The sequence below is a fragment of the Canis lupus genome, chromosome 15, assembly GCF_011100685.1.
Source record: "Canis lupus familiaris isolate Mischka breed German Shepherd chromosome 15, alternate assembly UU_Cfam_GSD_1.0, whole genome shotgun sequence".
Taxonomy (NCBI): domain Eukaryota; kingdom Metazoa; phylum Chordata; class Mammalia; order Carnivora; family Canidae; genus Canis; species Canis lupus.
This window is the reverse complement of record NC_049236.1, coordinates 4,030,179-4,052,910: the sequence shown is the minus strand read 5'-3', so window position 1 is coordinate 4,052,910 and position 22,732 is coordinate 4,030,179. Positions and strand designations below refer to the sequence as shown.

The window sequence follows — 22,732 nt, the reverse complement described above, 5'->3', positions numbered from 1 at the left end:
CCCTGACGCCAGTGGCTCAGCCAGGATCACTGGGCTCTACTGCTGCTCAGAGGTTCGGGAACCCAGACCACCTCCCACCCCAGGCTGGCCCCTCTCAGGCCTCAGAGACCTAGCTACTGCTTGGCCTAGAACCTCAGAGTTTCCTGCCCCAGCACTGTGATTGCATCTGGTGGCCTGGGCCTCGCCCTTGCTTAAATCCTTCCTCCCTGCCTCCTACTCATGGGAGACAGTCTTGCACATGTGCCACAGCACAGTCACATCTCAACAGAGCTTCCAGGGTATCAGCCACCTACAGGAGTCCACCCACCACCTGCCTTCCTCTCACCCAACCCACTGGCCCTCCCCAGGACCACCAGGGCCAGTGTCCTATAAGTGGTCACACTTTAGACCCAGGGCTTTGAGTCACCCTGGCCACTTGGCCTATGCCCAGTTGCCCCATTAGCCATGCCTTTGCCTAAATTCACCGCCAAGCATCATCCCTGAGCCCACCAGATTCAGAAGAACGCAGTGGATTTCCACACTGGCATCCTCCCTTTCTCCCCAGCCTCCTCCAGATCCAAATATTACTCTCCAAAGGACATCACTGTGAAAACACAACCCAAGTCTTCAGAAGAGACTACTGGGAAAAATAGCTTTAAAAACCATAGATTTGGGGATCCCTGGGTGGCGCAGCGGTTTAGCGCCTGCCTTTGGCCCAGGGCGCAATCCTGGAGACCCGGGATCGAATCCCACGTCGGGCTCCCGGTGCATGGAGCCTGCTTCTCCCTCTGCCTGTGTCTCTGCCTCTCTCTCTCTCTGTGTGTGACTATCATAAATAAATAAAGAAAAAATATTAAAAAAAAAAACAAAAAAAAAACATAGATTTGGGCAACCCGGGTGGCTCAGTGGTTTAGCGCCACCTTCAGCCCAGGGCGTGATCCTGGAGTCCTGGCATCGAGTCCCACCCACATCAGGCTCCCTGTGTGGAGCCTGCTTCTCCCTCTGCCTGTGTCTCTGCCTCTCTCTCTCTCTCTCTCTCTCTTCCCCTGTCTGTCTCTCATGAATGAATAAATAAAAACCTTTTAAATAAATAAATAAATAAAACCATAGTTTTTTTTATATATACCTAAATTTGTTGAGCATTTGCTATGTACCAACTGCAGCTTAAATGCTTTACGTGCATCATCTTAGTTAATCCTGTTTTTGTTTTTGTTTTTGTTTTTTGTTTTGTTTGTTTTTAAATAAAAACTCGGGCAGCCTGGGTGGCTCAGTGGTTTAGCGCCTGCCTTCAGCCCAGGGTGTGATCCTGGGGTCCCGGGATCGAGTCCCACGTTGGGCTCCCTGCATGGAGCCTGCTTCTCTCTCTGCTTGTGTCTCTGCCTCTGTGTGTCAATTTTAAAGATAATAATAATAAATAAATTGTTTTAAAAACTCTAAAGGAGGTACCACTACTACCCTCATTTTACAGATAAGAAAACTGCAACTCAGAGAAGTCAAATTACTTTCCCAAACTCACACCGCTAATTGGTGGGATGCTGAGATTCACGCCCAGGGCTGTCTGACTTCAAAGCAGGCACTCCTGACCACCGTACCACACACCACTTCCCATCATCAGAGGCACCAGGCACCCCAGAGAGCATGCCGTTTGACTCATCTCTTTACAGCTAGAAAACTGAGGCCTCCCGAAGTGCCACGTGTCCTTGAAGGCCTCCACAGCTGATTGGCCACCCACAGACACCTGACCCAGGCTGGGCCGACCCTATCTATTATCTCCTCCGGAGATTTCTGGGATGGAAGACCCCAGAGCCTGTGGCGTTAGCTGTGGGAGCGGAGCTGCGAGGTCAGGAGACTCGGGGCGGATGCTCCCACCATTCTGAAACAACCACAAAGGGCTTTGTGCAAAAAGACGTGTGACCAGAAGTCAGGCTGTGGAGAAAGAGAAGGAAGAAGCCCTGCAGGGAATGAGAGGCCACGAGGTCCCTCTCCACCAGTGAGGCGGGCAGGTGAGCTCCACCATCCCCACCAGCACACCCTCCCAGGCCTCCTCCGCTTCCCCGTTCCCAGCACCCACAGCCACGCCTTGATTCCAGAGTTCCTGCCTCTCCACCATCAACGCAAGCGATATCCCTTCGCCTGCCACACGTCTGGCCGCAAGCTGGTAGGGTGAGTCCATCCGATCACCACTGACCCACTCACACACACAGCCATCCTTTGTACCTGGCCGGGCAGCTCCCCCGGGGCCTTGGCGGTATGGTCTTCTAGAAGCCCCTGAGCCACTCGAGGCTCTCGGTGCACAGCGGTCTAAGGAACAGCACCTGCAATAGAAATTTCCAGCTGCTCAGGATCCTCTCTTTTCCCCAACAGCCCCGCGCCCCGGATGGGACTGTCAATCATATGGCCCCCACCGCCCCAGCCCAGGTTGACCAATCAAAACGTTCCGATGCCAGCGGGCTCCGTGATTGGCAGGGGAGGGGGTGGGCACAGGACCCAGGCCGACAGGCCCTCCTGTTGCTCCAGAGGAAGACTGACAGGTCCAAGGTAAAACTGAAAGGCACAACGGCAAGTCCGGGAAGGCGGATTCCCTTTCTTACGTCAGTCATGTCCGGACAAACAAGCGCCGGCAGCACTGGGTGGGTCCCCGTATGGGTCGGGACCGGCCACCAGAAGGTCACTAGGCCGCAGGAAGAACTTAACCATGAAACCCCGGAGGCATAAAGCAATAAAGGTTTGCTTCTCACCAGGTCAGGCCTGGGTCGCACGGCCCGCCGCCGCCCCCAGCCTTCGCCTCCGAGGTCTCCGTGGCAGCGGCAAAAACAAAGATGGCGGACCGTTCCGGCCGTCGACCCCGTTAGCGCGGTGACGTACATCACTTCCTCTCAAAGCCTATTGGCCAGAACTAGTCACATGGCCCGCCTAGCTGCAAGGGAGGCTGGAAACAGGAGACGGCCTTTCAGTCCTGGATGAGGATGCGCCGGCTGCTGGGAGCCACGTGAGATTTCCGCAACCCCCCCCCCCCCCAAAAAAAAACTTTAAATATGATTAGAGCTGGTGTTCTTAACTTTCTTTGAATTTTCTCCGGGGCCCCAAATAGGATGGCTTTTATTTATTTATTCACGAGAGACACAGAGAGAGAGAGAGAGGCAGAGACACAGGCAGAGGGAGGAGCAGGCTCCATGCAGGGAGCCCGACGTGGGACTCGATGCCGGGACTCCAGGGTCACGACCTAGGCTGAAGGCGGTGCTAACCACTGAGCCACCGGGCTGCCCAATAGGGTGGCTTTTAAAGGGGAGTCCAGAACCCTGAGCCCAGTGAACATTTTGTTTATCCTGCCCTGGGGCGGGGGGAATACACTGAGTTGGCCTGTGCAGGCACCCCACCTGCCCTCCCACACCCCAAAGGGCACCAAAGTTGTCCCACAGGGAGACCCCCCTGGGAGAAGCCACCAGCCCCCAGGGCGCCCCCCACGCAAGCCCCCGGCGTCCTGGCAGCCTGGGCTGCAGAACTACACCAAACCCTCGGACCTGAAGCATCCGGGGAAAATGCCCTTCCTGAGCAATTAGGCCAATACAAACAAATTGGCCCAGAAAAATCAAGGCTCCCACGAGCGCAGGGACTTGATCTTGAAGGAAGACAACATTTCCAGCCTTGTACCTCTTAATCAACACAATTATGCAGAGGCCTTCCCCGACAGTCCCCCTGCTAGTCTCTACCCAAGCCCCAGATATTGCTCAATTGGTAACAACCTAATTAGCGGAGGAAGGGCGAGCAGGGGGGGAGCGCCGCCGTCACAGCCTCCTTTGCAGGAGGCTGCGCACCTTCAAAGGAGCCTTTCCAGGCAAGTGGAGGGCTCTCCCCAGCCGGCAGCGCCGAGGTGAGCAGGGGAATGGAGGCTCCGGCTTGTAAATCAGCACCGCCTAATGTAAACAATGTACTCTTCCTGCTTCTAATGAGCCCATTTTCCCCCAGCTGGAAGGGGCCAGCGCTGGCAGGGAGGCCTTTGATGTGATTCACTGGAAGCTTGATGCCTGCGCAGAGATATTCTGTAGCAGACCGAGCCCTTTCATCTCGGCAAAGAGAGACACCCCCTCACATGGCAGGCCCACCTGGAAGACAGGTCTCTTACAATAGCGATTCTGGAATCAGCTGTCGAAGGAAACCAGATGGTTTTGCTTTTACTCATCTTGATCAAATTAGCCCGGAAGCTGTGTGGCTTCCTGGAGGCGGAGAGGGGTGGGTGAGGGCGGGGCAGGTGCGGGTGGGGATGGGGAGTGGAGGGATGCCACAATGGAATAGATTATGCAAGTGCTCTCATTTGTAGAAACATGAATGTTCTTAAGGAAATCATCTGACTAAATTAGGAAAAAATGGTTTTGATCAATGAGCAGAATTAGACCAAACTCCCCAAAATAATCTGCCCCGCTTCCCCCGCTCATTGCAGACAGCCCAGAGCCAGAGGGTCAGTTGAGGACCAAGGAATGGGAGGGGCCTGGAGGTGGGAGCAGGTGAGCTCCCCCCACCCCACCCCGCCCCAAGCTGCCCCAGGAGACACAGCGGCCAGGAGATGGAAGAGATGGAGATGCCACAGAACAGCCTGGGACTTCGCTCCTCTCCTGGAGAAGCTGGAGAAGCCCCGCCTTCCTCGTCTGCTCCTCCCTCCCTCTGCCTGGGACTCAGGGGTAGTGGGACTCAGCCACCATTGGACAGATCCCTGAGCCGTTGCTTGCTGCCCTTCCATGCCCCTCCTTTGGCTTCTTACCTCCATGTCATCCTCTCTCTTCCTGGCTCCACAGTCCTAATTTTGTCCCCTAGCCAGACCTCTCCATGCAAGTCTGTGTTTCACCAGGAAACCTCTGCCCCAGAGTAACCCGTTTTCTCCCCACCACCACCCTAGCAGGTAAGCAGGGCGTCGTGCAGCACACACAAAGACTGCACAGGCCACACTGCTCGTGCATCTGTCTTCCACCAGAGAAAACCAAGGCTCCTAGGAGTTATGTAATCGGCCTAAGTGTTCCCAGTTAGTAAGTGCCTGAAAGAATGTAAACAGCCAATTAAAACCAGTAACATCCCCTTCACCCCACCCCACCCCAGCCCAGCCCCTGCACTCTCACACCAGCTGTTCAGACAGCATCCCCGAGAAGCCAGGGCAGGGACCCGTGTGTTCATTCATTCAACAGTAGCGGGTTGCTCCAGCAGATCCTAAGCAGAGCCTGGGTGTGTGAGCAGGGACCCTACACACACACACACACACACACACACACACACTTTGCATCAACTGATTAACACAGCAGTTGAGGAGACTTCTGGAAAAGAACTCAAAGACCGCCATCCCCTCAGGGCATAACTATACAAAGTGTCTCCAGGCATGCCTAGGAGTCTGGAGCTCCACCAAAGTCAAATCCCAAGGAGAGCCCATGGGGTCCTGGGAGAGAATCAACCCTGGGGAAGGGCCTGAGGACCAGGAAGGAGTGGTGTTTCTGGGTGGCTGCTGCTCCCACCTGCCCTGTCCAGCTGCCCAGAGGAGTAGGGAAGGCTGTGAGGCCTAACACCACAGGAGCTGTAGAACCTTGGCACCCAAGCACCCCTGCTTTGGGGCTCCTCTGAAAAAGCAAAACACGACAAGGGGGACAAAATTCTCCCACAGTTGGCAGCCAAGTGACCAGTACAGTCACAACGGGATAGAGATGGCGGCCTCCAGAGAAGAGCAGCACAGCAGAGCACCCACCGCACTGCTGGGAAAGGGGCGGGGTGGGAGGCAGAAGTAGTGGCCGCTGCAGCCCTGTGTTAGGAAAAGCTGGAAGACGTCATGGGAATGCAGCACAACAGTCTGATTATCTGCTGAAGCCCCTCGGCCTGTCAGAAAAGACAGGGCCTGAGTCCTCATAGTTCTGCAGTCAAGGGCTGTTGGCACAGGAGAGCCAGGTCTACCTGGTAAGAGGACCCCATGTGCGCCAAAGGCTGAGAGGCCCAGAGGATGCTTGGGTCACCCGACTAGTGCTGACAGCCATTGAGGACCTACCCTTGCACCCAGGGAATACGGGCAACAGGCCAGCACCATCCTACACTCAGGGAGTCCTCAGCCTAGTGGAGGTGAAAGTGAACCAAAAATTGCAGGAAATGCTCCCCAGTCACTGCCTGGAGCACTGGCTCTCAGACAGCAAGGGAGAGCAATGCCGGCTCTATGGGTCAGTCAAGGGAGGCTTCTGAGTGGAGGTGGCATTTGAGTTGGGCCTTTACCTGAGTAGGAGTTCATGAGGTGACACTGGAGGAATGAGAAGCCAGGCAGTCAAAGGAACCTAAGCAAAGGGCTGCAGGTAGGAGAGCATTCTTGGGGTTCCCGTGGAGCTGGAACGCTGAGTGTGGCACCTGGGGAAGGGAGCGGGTGGCGTGGGGTTTGCAGGTAAGTGGTGAGTCACCTCAGGCCCTGCTGACGTGTTGGTGTTTTAGCCACACTCAGGGCCCCCTCTTCTCCCTCCTTTTGCAGTGGAGACCCCAGGAAAACGCCCCAACTCCTCAGGACTGCGTTCAGAGGAGGAGAGACGCCACTGATAGCTGGGACTCCAGCGTGCCCTTATGACCTTGTGGGAGATCTCTGAAGTTTGAGGAAGGTTTGCAAGTGAGAGCAGGATGGACCTTCCAAACCTGCCTCTCAGCACGGGCACCAGCTCCCCCCTAGAGATGATGTGACCCCTAAGAAGAGAGAGGATAAATCTACAGAGTACACAGCAGGGTGGCAGTTACCTGTCCTGCTGCTCAGATGAGGGAACTGAACGAAGCGAGGTAAGCATTTTCTCTGGGTCAGGTAACGGCTCTGATGCCAGAACCCAAGGCTCCTGACCTCTGGTTAACGGTCTGTCTACTAACCCAGCGCACATCCCCTAAGGGTGATGGGTTGGAGTCTGGCCTTTGACCATCACAAGCTCCGAGGACAAACTCGCTTATGCTATGGGTACTAAGGGACTCAGCGGTCAGCCCAGCGCCCCCTGGACGCACAAACACACACAGACCGGGCCATGGTATCCGCCTTTCTAACAGCAGAAATGATAGCGGGCCCAGCTGGTCTCCGAGTACTGGCCCAGCACTCTGCAGGCGCTACCTCACTCCGTCCTAAGGGGCAGGAGTTGTCACCAATCCCACTTTCCAGATGAAGGAAATGAGGCTCTCCTCGCAGGGAGCAGAACTCAGACAAAGGTGCGCACCCGCAAGGCTTACCACTTGGTACCACGTCGACCTAGTTCAACACTCAAGGTAAATATGGCCCCTGAGAAGCCACCTGAACCCCTTCCCTCCACGAGATGGCCTGCAGGACCCTAACCCAGCATACAGGTCCTGGAATCTGGGAGTTTTCAAGCCCGATCATCTGACCAGCCCTGCAAACTGCAGCCCAGCCCAGGATGCCAGAGAAGCAGCCACCACAGTCTCCTCACCGTCACTCACCTGGACTCAGGTGACAGCTCAGCTGCCCCACCCTAGGCCACACACGCATCATTCCCCACGTGCACCGCCACACAGGCCACCTAAGTTCTCTCTCTCTCTCCTCCTACCACTGCCTCTCACTCCATCCAGTCCCCATGAGGCAACCAGGAGAAACCTGGCAAGCTTAAGACCCTTTCAAAACTGGCCATCATTTTAGAAAACAATGGAACTCCTTCATACGGCCCACAGGGTCGTCCCTGGTTGAGTCTTACAGCCCTCCCACACAGCCAAAGTGTGTTTCTTTCAGCTGGTCTAAATGTGCACCCCTCTCTCACCTCTGGACCTTTGCACACGCTCCTCCCTTTACCCTAACACGGTTCCCCAACCTCTGCTAACTACTGTAATCCCTTAGGGCTCGGCTTAAACATCAGTACTCATCAGAGGCCTTCCCCATCACTCTCCCACCCCGGGTCCCAGGGGAGCTCCCTCTTTTCCCTTCTACGATGCCCCCATTTCCCTTCTGGAACCCTTACTGAGCTTGCTCTTGACTTTTTTTATATATATCTGTCTCCCTTGCTGGACTATAAGCCCCAGGAGGGCAGAGACAGCATCTGCCTTGCTCTTCACTGTGTTGTATTCTTAACTCCAAGCCCATTGGCGTCTTGTTCCTAAAGGAGACCAATAAATATCAAATGAAGAAAGAAAGAAAGGAGGAGAAGAAGGAGAGAAGGAAGAAAGGGGAGGTCTGGTCTTGTAAGAACTGCCTCCCCTTTCTCAGCTGAGCCAACAGAGGCCCTGAGACTGTCTCCAGGGACACTAAGGAGAAGGGGGGCACTTAGGCGCGTTTCTAGGTGCCAGGCATTTCATGGTGCCTCATTTAATCCTCACAGCGACATTAGGAGCAGAGGCCATCCCTAGCCCTGGTTGAGGAATCTGGGGATCAGAGAGCTGAAGCAATTTGTCCAAGGTCACACAGCTAATGAGCGACAGCACTGAGAACTCAATTCAGGTCTGAAATCAAAGACTGGGCTTTTAACCAACCCCGTACCCTGCCTCCTGGGAAGATCCAAATGGTCAGCTAGGATCTTCTGCGTCCAAGCCCAATTTTACTGAGAAATAAAATGAACGTGAAACTGCCTCTCTGAAGTGGAAGGAAAAGTAGTTTCATCTTGAAAACCTTAAAATATATTCACATGAAGCCCCAAGCAATCACTCCTAAGGAAGCTAAACCTCCCACATCACCTGTTATCTGAGCTAGAGAAGGGAAGTAAAATTTTCACTTGTCAAGTGTGTAAGCCAGGAAGATAAGGAAGGTTAGAGACGCGTGTGATCGCCAACGCGGGGGGGGGGGGGGGGGGGGGGGGGGCACAGACAGGGGAAATGAAGATTTCATTCTCTAAAATGTTTGGGCCCAAGAGAGGGAAGGGCCCCCCCTCCCTCCACACCCAGGAGGTGAGCTCAGGGCAGCGGCAGCACAGTCAGTTTGGCCAGGCCAAACCAGGCCTCTCCAGGATACAGACGGAAAGCAGAGAAGCTGGTAAAGGTCTCTAGACATTTTCTGCTGTTCCTCAAAGACGTGAGGCTGCTTAGGGAATGCAGCACATCCAGGCACGGTGCAGCCCTCTCCGTGAGTCCTCTGATGCCACCACCACCACCACCCCAGTTTACAGAAGCCCAGTTTATGATTTATTTATTTATTTATTCATTTGTATCATGATGTCACAGACTCATGCAAGGATATTCTGATTGGCCTAAGCCAAGTGAGGTCATCCTAACCCTCTGGCCAATGATTGTTTTAGGAATGGGCACAAGATGCTATTCCAGCCCATGAGACATAAGCAGGGCATCCGCCAGAGGACTTCTGGGATCTTTGATCTTAAAGAGAGATGCCTGGAGCTCCTGCAGCCACCTTGAGACCATGAGGGAAACAGCTGACAAAAGATGGAAAACACTTGAGTCCCTGATGAGGGAAGTGCCAAGTGGCAGACATAACCAATTTCTGAAACTGTCCTAAATCCAGGTTTCTTATGATGGAACACTAAACTATCCATCTTGCCTAAACTTTTTTTGGTTGGGTCTTCTGTTCCTTGGAGCTAAAAGTAACCTAACTGATACATGTCATGGGAAAAGCACTGATCTTGGCAACCAAAGAGATTCAAGTTCAAATCCCAGTTCTGGAGGGTGACATTGGACAAGTCCTCAGACCACTGGGAGCCTCCTCATCTCTTCCTGTAGGAATACAGTTAAGCTTATTCACACGACAAATTTAGGGATACCAAGTCACAGGAGTGACCCTGTCCCTGCCCTTGGGGGCTCAGCTGGCCAGTTGGCCGGGGGAATCCTGACACTTGCCCAGGTATTTACCATATTTCCTTTAATATATGGTAGCACTGATTCTTAGATGGTAATTACTAATTTACTAAAAAGAAAGAAAATGCAACTAAGATACAATACTTTCTATCACAGAATGTTTATTTTATTCTCATCAAAAGAGCTCCATTCAACCTAATTAGACATGTTTTTTTTTAATTATATATCACTCTTGGGCATACACATAAAAAGAAAACCCTAAGCAAAACTAATTGCTTAAGGTCTCCAAAATGCATTCGGAGTCCAACTCTTCTGATTTTTTTTTCTACTGAGCCCGGTCCACGGCCAGGCTCTTGTCACTAACACCATCCCCTGACACCAGGCGTGTAGATGACGGTGCATCCTTCAAAGATTCCTCCACCACCATCTCCGGGACTCTCTTCCCGGCTGCTCACACCCACTTTTGCAAGTTCCAATTCTGGACTTTCCTGGTCTTACCAGAAGGCTGTCCACTGAAGATTTACAGACGAGAACCCGCCGCCCATTCTCTCCTCAAACGGCCCCTAACTGGCTTGTGACTTTTCCAAGGAGGGATGGGTGTCCCAATCACTGGCCGGCCCCCGCAGGCAGTGGTGACCACATCACGGCTGTCCCTCTCCCACGGTGACAGTGACGGCGTCTCACCGGGTGACAAATGCATCCTGATTTCAGAAATAGGAACGTGTGGAAAACCTTCAAAGCAATGAACTGAGTAGCTTGGCAACTGTCCCCTGGTGGGATGTGGGCTGCTAGACTCACACAATTCTAGAAGCTGTAGGAGAACTGACTCCCTCAGCTTTGGGGCAGAGGTAGCCTTTGAGCAGAAGCCCGAAGCGCAAAGAGGAGTGCACCATAGTGCCCGGGGAGGGCATCCTAGGCTGAGGGAGAAATCTAGGCCACAAAGAATCGTGGCACACCTGGCAAACTGTCAATGAGGTGAGGTTAGGTGAGCATGTGGCCACATTTGCACTCTGGAGTGATCCCTCTGGCTGGGGAATGGGCGGAGGGGGAAGAGACAGAAGCGTGGGACCCCCGGGGGGCTGTTGCAGAAGGAAGCCGGACTTAGGGTGGCAGAAGTGGGGGAGCTGATCTAAACATGACCACCAACAGTTCCTCCAGCCCCTCCACGCACAGGCTGCTCGGCATCATGTCAAGAGGCTGACGCTAGTTCCCCTCCCTGAATCCGGGTGCACCTGCGGTTTGCTCTGACCATGGGATGCAGCCTTCAAGAGCCTGAGCAGCTTCTCCTTGTCCCTCTGGAGGCCAGCTGCCATGGGGAGAGGCTCAAGGAAGACCACCGGCCCTCTCGGGCTCATGAGTCACCTCTGTTAGGGCACCGGGGGTGTGCCACCGAAGCATAAGAAACAATAAAGCATCACTTGAAGCCACTAGGCCTGGGCGTCCTTTGTCACACAGCACCGGCTCCCCGATGCCTGATGCCTGGAGGGCCAGGCAGGTGGAGAAGGATGGGGCGAGGGGGCAGGAGAAAGACATCCCAGAGACTGTGCACGCTGGGCCAGCGGCTCGTGGCTCTGCGTGGAGGGGAGGTGGGGGCCCCCCCAGAATCACGGCTGCAGAATTGCAGCGGACGGATCCGGAGCCTCCAAATCTTGGGATGCAAGGGCAATGTCAAAAGGCAAAAATTCCTTGCTTCTGATGCGATTTGACAAACAGCTGCACACCCTCTAAGGGCGAGCTGCTGCGGAAGCTGGGGGACAGGCTCCGCTGGAAGCCCCCGGGGGTGCATGGTCCAGCTCCACAGAGAAATGAGGGAGACTCGGAGGAGGGAGAGAGCACGTGGCAGTTCTGGGGGGCGAAGACAGGCTTTGTGGGGGAAGAGAGCATCTCAGAGTTTCCCTCGAGAACAGAACGTTTCCACCCGGGACGATAGGCAGGGAAGGCATCCTGGGAAGAGGGAACAGCAGGTGGAAAGGCAGGGAGGTGGGCAGTTTGCAGGGGCACTTGGGGAAAGTGGGAGGAAGCAGAGGGGGGCTGCGGTGGGCACCCTCACAGATCCAGATCAGGAGCTGCCTTCCCTGCTCCCTCCCCGCCGGCGGTTCTCAGGCCCACCACCCTTTGGCAACCTTACCTCAAACGTTTAAAAACACTCAAACAGGTTCCCAGTCGGCGCAGAGTGGGGCCAGGGGGGTCAGGAGCCACGGCTTCTGGTCCCAACCTTGTGACCCTCTAGCTGTGTGACTTTGGGCCAGTTCCTTAACTTGTCTGAGCCTCACTCTTACCTGTAACGTGGGAACCAAAAAAACATTACCTGCCTCTCTGTTTTAGCCTAAGGATGAAGCAAGATAAGCTGTGTGACGGTGCTTTGACTTATTTTACATGGGTTGGGGTTTTTTCCTCCCCCACATCTTTTGGTTCTACACAAGGGAAGTTTATCTAAATACTCCTGGGGCGTCATTATTTGCTAGGCCCCCTTGGCCCCCTGCTCTGATGGGGGTGAGTTGAGGAAGGAACAGCCCTGCCTCACCCAGCCCGTCCCTCTCCTCTTCATCAAGAGCAATGAATGCAGCCTGCCCTGCCCTCTGTCCCCCGGGAGCCTGTTGGCGGGTCCCTGGACGTCCAGAGCAGGTGAAAAGGGTGAAGACCGGATCTGCGGACAAACACATGAGATCCTGGCCCATCACCAGCAGGAGACTGGTCGGATACATCACCGGACACCCATGCATTTGAATAACATTCAGCCATCAACAATCATGCCAAGAAAAAATATTTCTTGAAAAGGAATCCATTCTATCTTTGAGTGAAAAAAGTACATAATGCAACTTCGGTCAAAAAAATATATATATACCCACACGGAAAAATCTGATGAAGGTCAGTGCCAGGTGACACAACTACGGGCAGATTTTTGTTCTTTTTCTTCTCTGAATTTTCAACACTGTCCATACTGGACATTAGTGGGGCTTGAGCAGCCTCAATAAATACCCCTGTCTCCTGGTTCAGGCTCTGAACTAATGGAAAGGAATACAAAAGAATAAAACGAGTAGAGGTCAAAGTTCCCATTTTATTACCGGGTGCTGGCAGGGTTGGAAGCGGGGCTTCTAATGAACCCCTGAATTAGACAGGCTTACACAGGGTGCCTGGGTGGCTCAGGCCGTTAAGCCTCTGCCTTTGGCTGAGGTCTTGATCCTGGGGTCCTCTCTGCTCAGTGGGGACCCTGCTTCTCCCTCTCCCTCTGCCTGCTGCTCCCCCTGCTTGTGCCCTCCCTCTCTCACGCTATGTCAAATAAATAAATACAATCTTTAAAAAATAAAAAGACTTACACAGGCAACATGACCAGCTGCCCCAATCAAGGAGGCAGACGGCCTTGAACCCAGCAATAACCGTGACAACAGTCACCATCACTGCTTACCCAGCAGTTACTGCGTCCTGCACACAACCACACACTGAATCCACGCAACGGGCATCAGAGATGTGTTTTCTTATCCTCCTTCTTCAGACAAGGAAATGGGGCACATAAGTTTAAATCATTTTCCCAAAGACATGCAGGCAGAGAGCTGGAACTTGACCCCAGGCTCCCCAAGTCTGAAGTCGCTGTCCTTCCTGTTTAGAGGACCTATATCTAAGGGCACATCTGTGAACCTGCCCACGAGGGAAAGAAAGGTCTGGCTGTAAAGCGAGGATTTGAAACAGGCTCAAAACCAGCCGCAAAGACACTTCCCAAACTGTGATGAGGTCCCTCTTGACGCAACAGCCACTCAGACGCTTTGTCCTAGTGGATGGCACAGCACAGTGGAAAATCAACTGGCCTGAAATTCAGACAAACGGGGGTCGCGTGAAACAGTTGTGAGACCCCCCCCCCCCCCCGGAGGATCTGTCTCCTTCCTGGGCCTTGACTTCTCCCTCTGTGAACTGAGGGGATTGAGCAGGCCCCTTTCAGCCTCGATATGCTGAGATTCTGGCGGGGGGGGGGGGGTGCTCTGGGGCCCTGAGCCTCGGCCGAGTCATGGTCCTGCGGCCTGAGTGGTGGGGAGCCTGGATCTGCCCAGCAGAGCGCACCCTTAGGGCAGGGGCAGTGGGTCTTGCTCAGAAAAGAGGTCTGGTTCTGAGAACAGCACAACAGTGTCCCCCCCCACAGACATCCCCTGGCTCAGCTCCCACACTCGGTTGAGGCCAGAAGACGGACAGACAGGGACACGCTGGTACGTAGTAGACTCTTGCCCTAAAATCTCTGTGACGCTCTGCCAACTCACTTCAGCTCCACTTTGAGGACCAAACAATAAAGCAGCAGCAGAGGGTACAGAAGCAGCTCTGCCCATTTAAAGTGAGTGCAAGAGACGAAGAAGCTGCCACCACCGTGGCCAAAGCAAGAAGTCGAGAAAACGGAGGGACACCCGGCAGCTGGGAACATAGAAGTAACGCCCCAGTGCAGAAGGACTCGGCATCGCCCCCCCAGCCTCCCCCCGCCCCGAAGGCCGTGTATCACCAACACCTGCGACTTTACAAACCCCTCCTCTGCCTGGAAGCCGCCCTCAACCCTAGACAGAGATGGCGCCCCAGCGTCCTCAGCCATGAAGTGAGATAACTCTGAAACCTGGGGAGACTGTCTTCCAGGGTTCCCAGGGGGGCCAAGTCCCAGGAGCCCACAGGGGAAGTGGCATTACTCAGCCCTCCCTGTCCCACCCCCCACCCACCCGTGTTTCTTAGAATCTGCTTTTGAAGGAACTACAGGGCCTTAACTCCCTGTTTAGTGACTTTGTAACGGGTCAACCTGGCTAGGTGACACTACCTTTCCCAGAATTCCGTTTCCTGGATGTTTCTGGCTAAGGTTGGCCACAGAGGAATTTTTGCAGGGGGTCTGGAGGGCAGTGGGCAAGTGCAGCCATTTGTAGCTCGCGCACACTGGGATTCGGCCCGGTGACATGAGGTCCACACCTGCTGCGCTTCCCCTAGACCTTCCCTCAGCTTCTCAGGCACCTACATTGAGCTCCATGACACTGACCCCAGCTTCTGCAGGACACGCCCCACCATGAGGACCACAAGAACAGACCCCAAGTGTAGAGAGGTCTCCTAGGGTTCCAGCTTGTCCTTGCCACCCCTCCCTTTCCACCCATCTTCCCTTCCTGTCTGCCCTCTGGATTTCAGCCCCCAATGGCAGGCACCGTGACCACAGCCTCACGGACACTCCCACAAGCTGTAAAGTCTGGTCCCTATAACTACCCCCTTGAACGTAGGTGTGTAGTATCCCAGAAGAAGAATCAGAGACCAAGTTTGTCAGTCGGGATCTAGGCAAACCCCCAAGGGGAGACATACAGGGTGTTTGGCTTCTCCCTGGTGGCAGGTGCACCTCTCCAACTGAATCCCCACCAATACACCTTGTCTCAGATTCTGCTTCTGGGGAAACCCAAAGCAAGAGAGCCAGGAGCTCCCAGGAAATATTGGGATGAACCTGTTAGACTTGAGGTTCTCAGGGTGGCCTGAGACCGAGCCAGAGACACAGCATCCTCAGGACAATGTTGGGATGCCACCTTGACCCCTCCCTCCCGGCTGGCAGGGCCCATCTGCTACAAAATCAAGCTTTATACTCACACCTCGCACCCCTTCCTATTCTAAGAAAACAACACAGGCGTACTCTTGAGCATCCAACAAGAAATATTTCTGTAAAAACGTCAACAGCATTATCACTTTCTTTGTAAGTGGTGGCATATTCCCTGGTGCTCAACATCAAGAACCTGGGTGCAGAATCAGCCTGCTCTCTGGCGTGGCATCAGAAACCGAGTTCCTAAGAGCTACACAGCCCCTCATCCAATGAAGGTAGTTAAAGGCTCAGCTGGAAGTGGGCTGGGATTTTCGGGGCATTCCTGGAGGTCGGGACCTATGGGAATCCTCACAATCACATTCCCCAAGCAGAGATGTTCGTTGCCTCCTCAGCTTTGCCACAGGGCTCTGCACAAACATGCGTTGGCCCACTTACCACCAGGCCATGGAACCCTGCTCCAACTGACCCTGAGCTCCTCAAGAGCAAGATACTGATGGCAAGCCCCAAGGCAAAGCGTGGGGGTGCAGTAAGGGAGAGGAAGGCGCTCTTACGGTCCCGAACACTGACCCTGGAAGAGCACTCTGAGGACTTCTCCAACCTCCTCCTTACACACATAAGGACACTGACGCCCAAGAAGGAGAAAGTTGCACACAGACTATGATGTCCTTGAAGCAGGAAGGATGGCTTGTCTCTGCTTTCTCAGAACCAGCACTGGACTCAACACAGAGTAGGCATCAAGAGTTGCTGAATGAATGAAGAATGAATGAATGAATGAATGAACGAACGAACGAACGAACGAATTCAGCTACTCATAATAAACCTAGAACTGGGCGGGTGCCTGCTGGCTCAGTGGGTAGAGCACATGACTCTATCTCGGAGTTGTAAGTTCGAGCCCCACGTTGGGTGTAGAGATTACATAAAAATTAAAAAATTTCTTAAATAAAATAAATAAACCTAGAACTGGAAGTCAAACTTCTTGATGACCAGATCCTCCCACTTCCTTCATGCGTCCCCCAGCCCACCCTCAAGCTCACATCTGATTAAAACTACCATTGCCCTTCCACCATTCACCCAGAATCCCCTCGGGTGGCTCGCCCAGAGTCCTGGCTCCTCATCGGGGAAAGTAGAACTTTGAGGATGGCGATCAAAGGCATTTTAAGGGCAAAGACATGAAAATCCTGGTTGCTAGGGCAGCTCTCGGCTGAGAGTGTCCAGCTGTGAAAAGGAGCATAGAATTAAGACAGCTTTCCGCCCTCACCACCACCTCCAGCCCTGCGTTCCCCACATAATGGTCACTGGGAGATATTAGCATCTAAATTATTTTAAGGGGATGTAATAAGATTCACCCAGCAGGCCATTAATGACGAAAGAGATTATTACTGGAAAAAATCCAAGACTGACTTTGAGCAGACCTGGTTCATCTAAATGACCCTTTCCCTGCACCTCGGATGATCCTGGTCCCCAGAGATTATACAGATTTGAAAAAGTAACTGCCATGGAACATGCTCACGTTTATGCAAGAGGATCTTACGGAAGGAATCTCTAGGGAATCAGGGTCAGGAGTGCATAGCAGTGAGATAAATGAGATGTTCCCTGAATCGTAAGAATCCTCCGTGGCGGAATTTACAGGAAGCATCTCCAGTCTCCATATTTGGCAGGCATCCAGCCAGAGTTGTCAAGTATTAGATTAATTTTAATTCAATGCAAAAAACCACATTAGTGTAGTGTTGCAATTGAGAGTTGAAACATACAAAAGCCAAGAGTCCTTGAAGTGAATCATTCCAAAGCCCGAGGATCATTTCAAGCATCCATCAAAAAAAAAAACAAAAAACCCACATTCTACCTGCCCCCTTCAAATCCAACTGCTTAGCCAGGTAAATGGGCCACTTGGCAGTGACCTGAGGGGGTGGCGCTGCTGCTGCTGCTGGATGTGACTCCCCGGGTCCTGGTCACAGGAGTTAAAGTCCAAACTCCTTGACACGGCGTTCAAGACCTTCCACGATCCAGCTCCAGTTGCCCTGCACAACCTCATCTTCCAGCCCGACCAGCCAGGGTTTGCAGGCTGCGGCCTTGCACGACCGCTGGTAATCCTCCCACCACTCAGTCTGCTCCACTCAGAGCTCTGGAAGGGGGCGGCCCCCCACGCCGTGCATTTGGGGGCATCCTCTCCTCCTAGCCTCTCTTACTGTGGAGGGGGAGGGGGGCTCCTGACCCAGAGGAGGCAGCCCACCAGCCAACCACCAGCAAATCCGGCTTCTGAGAATTTGAACTAAGAGATTCAGATGATAGTTCGTCTTGAGCCCATAAATGGGGAAGATATTTTGAGGCAGGTGCAATGATGAAAAACACAAGAGACTGGAGGACATGGAAAAGGGATGAGTCTGGGCTCCTGCCTCCTCACTGAGCCTGTGAGACAGCCCCCATCTTCTGATGAGTTATTTCTCCCACAAACCATTCTGAGTAAGTAAGTGGCTTTCTTGGGATCCCTGGATTCCCACTGGGAACATAACACAGCAGCCCCCTCCATGCAGGTAATGCCAGTCATCCAACTGGTCACCCAGCGGATGCTTACATGAATGACCCATATGCTGCCCCCCAAATCTGCATCCAGCAGTACCCCTCCAGCCTCTTTCTGCTGAGGTGGCCTCACCCTGGAAGAAAGCCTTGTGCGTGGTGTGTTAGTCAGGGTTCTTCAGAGAAACACAAGCAATAGAAAGTGTGTATATACGGAAAGAGATGTATTTTAAGGAATTAGCTTATGTGATTATGGAGGCTGGCAAGTCCAAAACCTGTAGGGTGAGCTGGCAGGCTTGAGACCCAAGAAGTACCCATGTTGAAGTTCAAGTCCAGAGGCCACCTGCTGCAGAATTTCCTCGTTTATTCAGCCCTTCCACTGATGGGATGAGGCCCACCCACACATTATGGAGAGTAACCTGCTTTACTCAACAGCCACTGATTTAAATGCTAATCTCAGGGATCTCTGGGAGGCCCAGCAGTTTGGCGCCTGCCTTTGACCCAGGGCGCAATCCTGGAGTTCCGGGATCGAGTCCCACGTCAGGCTCCTGGCATGGAGCCTGCTTCTCCCTCCTCCTGTGTCTCTGCCCCTCTCTCTCTCTCTCTTTCTATGTCTATCATAAATAAATAAATCTTAAAAATAAACAAATTAACTAATTAATTAATTAAATGCTAATCTCATCCACAAACACCTGCACAGAAATATCCAGAATAATGTTTGATTGATATCTGGGCACCATGGTCCAGCCAAGTTGATACGTAAAATTAACCATTTTTAAATGGCCCTGATACATGGGACGTGGGCTCCTGGTCACACACCTTTGGCCTTGGAAGTTCAGTGTGGTTACAGCCTCGTCTACCAGCCTCTCAGCTGTAAATTATGTTTAAGCCCATGCTAGTCACCCCTCCAGTATGTCCCAAGCTCTAGAGACGATGTAAATCCCTCTTCTTAGGCTTAGGATAACCACACACACACACACACACACACACACACACACACACACACACCTCATTCTGTGAATGGAGCCAGTGGGGAGAAACACCATAGCACTCTGAAAATTTATTCAGAAAAAGATGTCTTGATTGTCTTAGGGCATATGCCAAAAGTGAGACAGAGAGAACCATCTTGACATCCTCTTAGGTTGACTTTAGTGGGTTGCCACCAGTGGCCACACCTCTGGGCCTTTGCTTATGCCTGTCCCTCAACCAAGAATGCTCTCTTTTCCCTTCTCTATTCTCAAACCCCCATGATACCATGGTACCATGTGGAAGAAAGACTGAAAAAGAGAAACCTAAGCCCTCATTCCTCACTCCACAAAGCCAAAGCTCTGCAGTTACCCAGGCCAGCCCCCTTATGAGACAATTTGGAGGTCACCTGTTCTATTAACATGCCGCTTGCGGTCTCAGCCCCACCAGCAAGCGGCTCACCAAAGTATTCTTCCATTGTCCTCTTCCCAAGAAGATTTCAAGAAAACCTCATTTTTACGATTGTGTTATAGTTCCAGTGACACCCCTGATACAGTTGCCATCTGCCCAGCTGCTCCACCCGTAATCCAGCCCAGGGTGCCTGGGCGGGGAGGGCTGGACTGACCCAGCTGGACCTCATGGTGTCCAGGGGAGCTTGGGGCAGCCTCATTCAAGACTTTGGAACACCAGAAGTAGGGATGAACTCAACAGAAGCCATGAGGGAAACTGAGGTCCAAATGCCAGGAGGCGAGTCACGCAAGCTGTGACTTCAAGAGAGACCAGGGGAGGGTGGCCAGTGAGCCCAGGGCCTTTTTGTCTCCTCCTTACAGAGAAGCAAGAGGGACCTCAGAGGTCACCAAGTCCAAGCTTCGGGATTCTCTAAAGCCTCACTTGACTCATCCAGTGAGCAGAAAAGGAGAAAGACACTCATCTGTTGAGACCCACTCTGTGCCATGCACAGGACTAGGTGCTTTACACACAGTGCCCGAGCGTGAGTCCCCAAGCCCTGTGGTATTGATTCCACTGTTACTATGTCTCCCACAGGACAAGGTTGAAATTGTGTCCTGGAGAGATTCAATGAATTGTCCACAGACTTTCAGCTGGAGCCAAGATTTGACTCCTGGAAAAGAACACATGTTCTTCTCCACTGTACCCTAAGATTTGTTTTTTTAAAGCTTTTTATTTATTTATTTTGGAGACAGAGTATACAGGGGGGAGGGGCAGAGGGAGAGGGACAGAGAATCCCAACCAGACTCTGCTACCAAGTGCAGAGACTGACCTGGGGCTTGATCTCACGACCCTGAGATCACGACCTGAGCCGAAACCAAGAGGCAGACACTAACCGATTGTGCTGCCCCAGCACCTCCACCCTAACTTTTTTAATTAAATGCTTATTAAGCAACCACTATGTGTTAGGCTTTGCATCGGACATCCCCACATTCAATCTTCTTGGCCACCTGCCAGGTTGGCATCTTCAGTCCCATTTTGCAGATGAAGAACCCAGGCCCAGAAAAATCAAGCGCTTTGTTTAAGTAGTAAGTGTTAGGGCCAAGTTTGAACCCAGACCTGTTGACCAAGTCTAGCACTCCCTGCGTGATTCCTGAGCTGACGGGGAGCAGTCTGCTACCTCACAGCGGACCAGCCTACGCTGGAGAAGCTCTGATGGAAAACTCTTGGGACAGAGATGATATGGCCTTCAGACCACTCAGGTAGAGTCCAAGACTTAGAGGGGCACTGGGGTGGCTCAGTGGTTGAGTGTCTGCCTTCAGCTCAGGTCATGATCCCAGGATCCAGGATCAAGTCCCACATCTGTGTCTCTGCCTCTCTCTCTCTCTCTCTCTCTCTCTCTCTCTGTCTCTCTCTCTCTCTCTCTGTCTCTCATGAATAAATAAATAACATCTTAAAAAAAATAATTCACGCAAACAGTTTAAGCCCAATGCCCAGCACTTGGTAAACCCTCAATAAATATGTGATTGGTATTTTCCCAACTTCCAGCCTGTACCTACTGCAATAAGTTTTCAATAAATATCGGGCAATATGAGATACTATTGCTGTTATTGTCACTGGCCCCCCAGCATTGCATGTTAGCACCACCCCCCCATGACAGCATTTGTTCTGTTCTGTTGTCCCTAAGTGTTTCCATGTCACTTCCCTGTCTCTTCAAAGAGAGCAAGGCCAAGCAAAGCAGCAAGGGCCTCCACAGGGCCTGCCATAAAGGGGGCTCCAAGGAAACACGCCAGGATAGGCCAAGCAAGGCTGGCCCCCGGGGTGCTCAGGGCATGGGCACAGCCTTGGTGGTGGATTCTGGGGCTCTGAGTCTCAGGACAAAGGTGGGGGCCACCATCCTGCTTTCACTGTTGGCCTAAGATTAGCCACAGTCAGCCCTCTGAGCTTGGCTGGGGGGGCCTGAGCAGCATGACCCCCCACTTCTGCTCCCTGCTAAGACACCAGTCTTCTGGAGGAAATGTTCAACACAAACAATTAACCTGCACGCGCAGGAACCACGCTTGGGGCAGAGCAGGAGCTCGGCCTGCATTTGTTTCTTCATCCAAATGCACGACTGGGTTGTCAGCCACTGGCCTGGAAAATTTCTGTTTAGCAACATCCTTCTCTTCTGTTGGGAGAACTAGCCTGGGGCAGAGACTTGGCACACCTTTGCTCTCTGAGCTCCGCTTGATGGGTCTTCATGCGACCCAAGAGCCAGGGCAGGAATTAGGAACCTGGAATATTTTAACTCTTTGCCTCTTGCAATGATAGGGGTGTGGGGCAGGCTAGAGTGTTGCACGGTTAAGTGGCAGGTGTTCTCCCTTGCATCCTGTGTCATCGTGCCATCGGGGGGCCAGGCCCTTCACTGCCCCCTTTCCTCGGGGAGCTTCGTTTGACCACAAGAGGTCCAGAAAGGGGGCAGAAGTCACCCGCAAAACAGTCCCCTTCCTGGTTTTTTCTGCCTAAACCCTGAATTCTTCAAAGAAGAATCTCTCTCCCTGTCTTTCCAGTCTCCCTCCCGCCCAGGTACACATGCACACACGTGCGCACACACACAAACATGCATATGCATACACGCGGGCGGGCACAGCCGCATGACCGTGCACAATGGTGTTCCAGTGTGTAGGCCTCTGTGAACACACAGCCACGCATGCATGGCCATACACGCCCGCACATATGCATACGCAAAGGCCTATGCCCACTACACTCCAGTCATACTGAAGCTCTTCAGTTCCAGAACGCCTCGTGCTTCCTTCTCTCACACCTCATCCTCCCCAACCCCCAAAGGCCTTTGAACATGTTGCACCCTCTTTCCAGAACATTCTGTACGCTTTATCCCTTCTTACCTAGCTATCCCTTTGTGCACACTTGAACTCTCAGCACTCAGCACTGTAAATGTCTGTTTACTCATCCGCATGAGCAACAAAATACACAAGTCTGTTTGCTCACCTTTACCTTCCTAGTACCTAACATGCACCTACCGTGACCATCTGTGAAATGAAAGAGTAAGTGGATGGACAGTTGGATGGATGGATGGATGGATGGATGGATGGATGGATGGATGGATGGATAGATGGACAGACGGATGGATGGATGAATGGATGGATGAAAATAGAAGGAAAGGACTGGTTCATACCCAGGCTTACCCCAGGGAAATTATTTAAACGGCAGCCCACTCTAAGGCCCCCCAGGATTCTTGCCTGTGCCCCCCAAATGGCCCTAATTTTTCCCTATGCACTGCCTTGGAGCTCTTGGGGCAGATTCAGGATAAGGAATTAGGGGTTACCCCATAGTTTAAGTATGATCGAGAAACACCTTCAAGATCTCCGAATAATTAACATTCCATCAGGCTGGCTGGTCCTCTCATGGATGTTTAGAAGCGCTGTGATTTGAAGTGAAAGCCCGCTGCTGATAGCGTATCGGGACAATCTCCATGAGATACCGGGCCTTGTCCCAGTCCAAACTGATGGTCATGCCAAGCTGAGAGATAACAGGGTGAGGGCTCCCAGGAGGAGCTGGTGGCTAAGGACA

General features: G+C 52.7%; 2 long non-coding RNA genes across 17 annotated transcripts in view; one reads left to right on the top strand and one right to left on the bottom strand.

Annotated features, from left to right (window-relative positions):
- Positions 1-4,183, bottom strand: part of LOC102151386 — a 93,858-nt gene extending 89,675 nt beyond the window's left edge. For all 15 annotated transcript variants that reach the window (XR_005370142.1, XR_005370139.1, XR_005370140.1 and 12 more), the window contains exons 1-4: positions 4,083-4,183; positions 3,795-4,004; positions 2,718-2,908; positions 2,197-2,294 (exon numbers count right to left, since the gene is read on the bottom strand). This is a non-coding gene — a long non-coding RNA (uncharacterized LOC102151386). The remainder of the gene's footprint in view (positions 1-2,196; positions 2,295-2,717; positions 2,909-3,794; positions 4,005-4,082) is intronic.
- Positions 1,592-8,721, top strand: LOC111098949. Of its 2 annotated transcripts, XR_005370156.1 has the most exons (4): positions 1,592-2,142; positions 2,344-2,517; positions 2,721-2,968; positions 6,461-8,721. It is a non-coding gene; the product is annotated as an uncharacterized LOC111098949 (long non-coding RNA). The 2 variants fall into 2 exon arrangements; XR_005370155.1 differs by lacking the exon at positions 6,461-8,721 and having other exon boundaries at positions 2,721-3,117.
- The last annotated feature ends 14,011 nt before the right edge of the window (positions 8,722-22,732 follow it).